The sequence below is a fragment of the Vombatus ursinus genome, unplaced genomic scaffold (genome assembly GCF_900497805.2).
Source record: "Vombatus ursinus unplaced genomic scaffold, bare-nosed wombat genome assembly UNPS02004736.1, whole genome shotgun sequence".
Lineage (NCBI taxonomy): Eukaryota > Metazoa > Chordata > Mammalia > Diprotodontia > Vombatidae > Vombatus > Vombatus ursinus.
This window is the reverse complement of record NW_020944514.1, coordinates 1-4969: the sequence shown is the minus strand read 5'-3', so window position 1 is coordinate 4969 and position 4969 is coordinate 1.

Here is a 4969-nt window from a genome sequence, read left to right as displayed (position 1 = left end):
TTGTTCACATTCACCTTCCTCTTAAGTATGTTCCTTCATGGGTCAATGTTTTCATTTGTCTTTTACTTAGAACAGCATGAAAACAGTTACACATTTCTGCAGAATTTTTCTTTTGGTTTGTTGACATCACATTTCTCTCTCTCTAAAAAAAAGCCAAAAAACCAAAAAAAAACCCCCATACACCCAAACCACTCACATAATTTTTTTCCATATGTCATTACCGTGAATGATGTTATCTTATGCATGTTTAAGTTCTCATTTTTATTGTTCTTGAATGCATTCCATTTCTTTGATAGGCAAAATCAATGCTTTGTTAATAATCTTTAAAGATTTGTAGTTGCTTTGTGTTAATAACATTGCATAGCCACCGTGAATAATGCTTTATTAAACCCAACAATTAATTGTCTATGTTATAGCTAGCTAGCATTTATATATTATTTTAAGGTTTGCAAAATGTTTTATATACCTTATGGGATTTGATCTTCACAACTACCATGTGAGGTAAGTGCTATTATCCCCATTTTACAAATGTGATAAATAGGTATGAGTTGTTTTATGACTTTTCATCCAGTTCTTCAAATTCCTTGTGTCTCTATCAGTTACATATTTATGGAATTTTTGGTTTTACTTAATTCTTGTTCCTCCTGTATTTCATCTCATTTATGTATTCTAGGAGTTCTGTTGTAGATTGAGTTCAAAAGATTTTAGAAAGTGATATCTGATTAACACTCAACCACACACAAATTAGAGGAACCTCCAGAATAAAAGAGATGATGTATGGACCTAAGGGAGCTTAACGTAATTTCAGTAAATCAGAAAGCCTGATTTGGTGTTAATAAGGAAATTTTGGGATCTGTAGCAACAAAGATTAGTCTCTTCAGTCTTATTTGGTTGGTCTTTGAAAGCCAATACTTGTGGAGTAAGGTAGCCCAATGACTGTTCCTTGGTTGGGGGAAGGACTTCTTGAAAAGTTACATCCTCCTGGAACAGGAGGTGGGGCATCTGATGTGCATTTCAGGCATAGGACCAGATGGTTTTAGCAAAGAGAAACCTATTTCATGGGCCACTCTTCACACTTGCATCTACACCCACCTCCATTCCTCATTATGGCTAGAGCTGCAGTCTGATCAAAGTCTGATCCACAACTTCTGGCCTGGAGGAACACCTCCTTTAGCAAAAGGATCCAGAAGAGTAATTGACAGAAATAAAAAACCCTCACTTTGAACATCAACAGGATCTTAAGACAGCTGCATATATATGATATCACATGGGCATATAACATTTCAGAAAATGAGATCTTTAAGATGATGGCTTGTCTTTAGAATTAGAGTTTTTATTCTCAGCAATGCAAATCTATTCAATTTCTGTAAGGCAAACTCACAACACCACTCTATCCTTTATGTTTTTTAGTCAATAATTATGAACTTTTGCTTGGCATTCAATGTACTGATTTCATTCCAATTCAAATACTGGTGCTTTCCAAACACTTTTATGTCACAAGTCCTCAGGGAAAATTTCATGCAGCTTTTCCAAGATAAAAAAAAGAGGAAGACTAGTGAAGATTGGGGTGATTTTCCTGAGTGTCAAACATCCCTGAAGTAGATTTTTTCCAGGTGCAGGTGAATACTTAGGTGTATTTAAAACAAGCCAGTAAAATTTGCAAAGCAGACAAGACTATAACAAGAGGAACCTAGCACAAATTCTCAGCCTCCACTTCAAGGACATACCTCATAAAAAGAAAGAGATCTTATTTCATGCATGTTGTTAAGATTAAAATGAATAGACTGGACTAGAAATCAGAAGCACAAATAGCTGAAATGAAGAGTCAGATTGTAATGAAGTGTAAAAGTTAATGGTACATTTGTGATAATTAAGACTTAAATTCTACTGTGCATTTAAAAGAAAGTACAAAGGATGGTAGAAATAAATAAGTTCAATGAGGATTTATTAAGCCTCTTCTCTGTATAGCATCCTATGTGACCAAGAGTAGTACATGATAATGCTTTAACATTTGTACAGAAAGTTTCCTCTGAGACTGAATTGAGAAAAGAATTGAATGCTCTATAACTGTGGCAGATTTACTTTTATCTGGTGATGTAGCAGATTACTTTTATCTGATAACATTAGACCTAATGTAATTTGATAATAAGTAAAAGAAATTGATAACTGACCCAGATTCAGATGGCCATTATGTTGGGACTTGGCAGTAGATATCAGAGAAGCAGGAGTTGAGAATTAATATACTTGAGCAGAGAAATTTGTAGCTACATGCAGCACATCCAAGGCCCCAAATCTCTCTCACAAGCTTGGCAGTTCACTTAAGTCAGACAGCACATCCATCTTTAATGATACCATTAAAATCTGTTTCCACACCACCATTACAGGCCTTGCCTGGAGAAGTGACTCATATAAATGTTTGTTGGTTCATTACACACCAAAAATGGCAAATTTGAACAGCTATACTTAGAAATATATTATATATACTTAGAAGTATTTGCATTTTTAATTTGTTATTATTTATTTATTTTTGCATTTGCATTTAAATTTTTTTTTCCTTTTTTGGCTAGGCAATGGGTCTTGCCCAGGGTCATACAGCTAGTAAGTGTTATGTGTCTGAGGCCGGATTTGAACTCAGCTCCTCTGAATCCAGGCCGGTACTCTATCCACTTCCCTACTTAGCTGCCCCCTAGTATTTGCATTTTTAAAGAGAAGAATTGAAAGTACATTTTAAAATATAAATGAAGATCATTTATATTTAAAATAGAAATTTACATCACTGAGCAGGCTCAAGGCACTGGGACTACATATCTTCTGTTTAGCCAAGGAATTTGCTACTAAAGGAAGTTGGTTTGGAGGAAAAAGCATTGGATAAGGAATTAGATTTGAGTTGAACCTTGTGAAATTACCAATTCTGTGATCTTATGTAAATTATTTAGTCTCTTTTATCTATAATATGGAAAAATTGTATTTGTATTTCTTACCCCCCATGATTATTGTGAGACTAAACTGAACTAAGTGATGAATTCTGTAAGAGAGTAACAAATGCTGGCTTTGGAATTAGAGAACCTGCTTTTGAAAGGTTTTGAAAGCCAGATCTGTGACCTTGGGCAAGTCATTTTGTTTGGGCTTCAGTTTCCTCATCTGTTAAATAACTAAATAGCCTCCAAAGTCCTGTACAGCTCTAAACCTATTATCTCATAAATGCAAAAATGCTTTTTAAATAATGAAGAATGATATGAATGTCAGTTACAGTTTTTGTTATTTTTAATTTTGGAAGATTGTAAGGCAGTACTAGGACTCTGAGGCCCCATAGAGGAAGGCAAAAAGGGGGATGTTGTAGGTGCTGAAGAGGAGTTTCACTTATTTCAGGATTTTGCTTATGGGGGTGAATTCTTTTGCTTCTGTTAATAATGTGACTTTTTCTTCAAACCCCAATGGGTTTCATTCTCCATTCTATGCAGAGATAAGAAGATAGAGAGAAAGCTCTCTTTTCTTGAGGAGTGATTACATTTACTGTTTCTGGTAGATAGTATTTTGACTTTTATATTTCCTTTTAATGTAGCTTTAAGGATTTTATTTCTACATTATGGGAGGCAGTTAACCTCAGAGTCTAGAAGGCCTGGGTTCAAGTCCTGCCCACGACACATGCAGGTTGTGTGAGACAGGGCAAATAATTTAATTTCTCAGTGCTCTTCAGAACTGTAAGACTATAAGCTGCAGAGCAAGTGCTGATCTTTGTTTTTGCTAGGCAATGCGGTTAAGTGACTTGCCCAGGGTCACACAGCTAGTTAAGTGTCAAGTGTCTGAGGCCGGATTTGAACTCAGGTTCTCCTGACTCCAGGGCTGGTACTCTATCCACTATGCCACCTAGCTGCCCTGCTTATCTTCTTTGGCAGAGAGGATTGAATTCTGTAAACCAATGAAACCACTCATCCAGAGGAAGAGGGGAAGATGGCAATCTCAATTTTTCTCAGCTTAAGTAGCTGAGAACTGGAGAAATTCAGGTGTCAAAAATTTTGTTCCATAAGCACTGTTAGGTTAAGGCATCTTTTAAAAGGTGTTATCACTCAACTGGCATTAAATAAGATTTTACATAAGTTTCAAATTGAAACGATAGTGTTGGGTTTTTTTTTTGTTTGAAGATGTAGAAGAAAAATGAATTGCATTATAATCTCTAAGTTTATTCTCCTTAGGAAAAATGAGACTTTACTTCCCATGTGAGGTATAATCATGGGAAAAAGTTTTTTACTTTGAGCTATGATTTCTCAATAATATTGGAAAGCAGTTATAGAAAATGAATAAGCATTCTTTTTTTCAACCCTAGCAGAGGCAATATAGGGTAGAAGGGACATTTTAGTTTTACAATAACATCCTAGAGCCAGTGGGAGGCAATATGGCTTAATGAAGAGAAAGTTGGCTGTGGAATCAGGAAGGCCTGGGTTTAAGGAAGTAGTGGTGAAATTTGACTAATAGGTCAAGGAATGACATTTTCCATTCAAATCGCTAAAAATTGATAGCAAATGAAAAGAATGTAAAAACTAATAGAACTTGATACAATAATAATTATTTCCCAGAATTCAGGTAGAAAAAGTATCTATTATCTTGTATGTGTTACAAAACTTTATAGGTGATGATATATGAGAAGGAAATTATAATATTTTCTTGGATTTTATATGAAAATAAAATTGTAAGATGAAACAATAATTTCAAGAGTTCTACTAGACATATATAATAAACAACAGCATATTTTAAAGACAGCGAAAAAGAATAGAAAACCTAAGAGGACTGAAGAAATAAAGCCTGCAGTATATTAATCTCCATAGTACTTACTAATTGAGCCACATGATGTCGCCATACTCCGCAAAGTGGGTTTTTAAACAAAGAGAAAACACTTTCTCCCTAGTGTAGAAAGAAGTTCATTCAGTAGCTGCTTCAGAGAAAACGAAAGGGACCAGAAACGAAAAAAAAA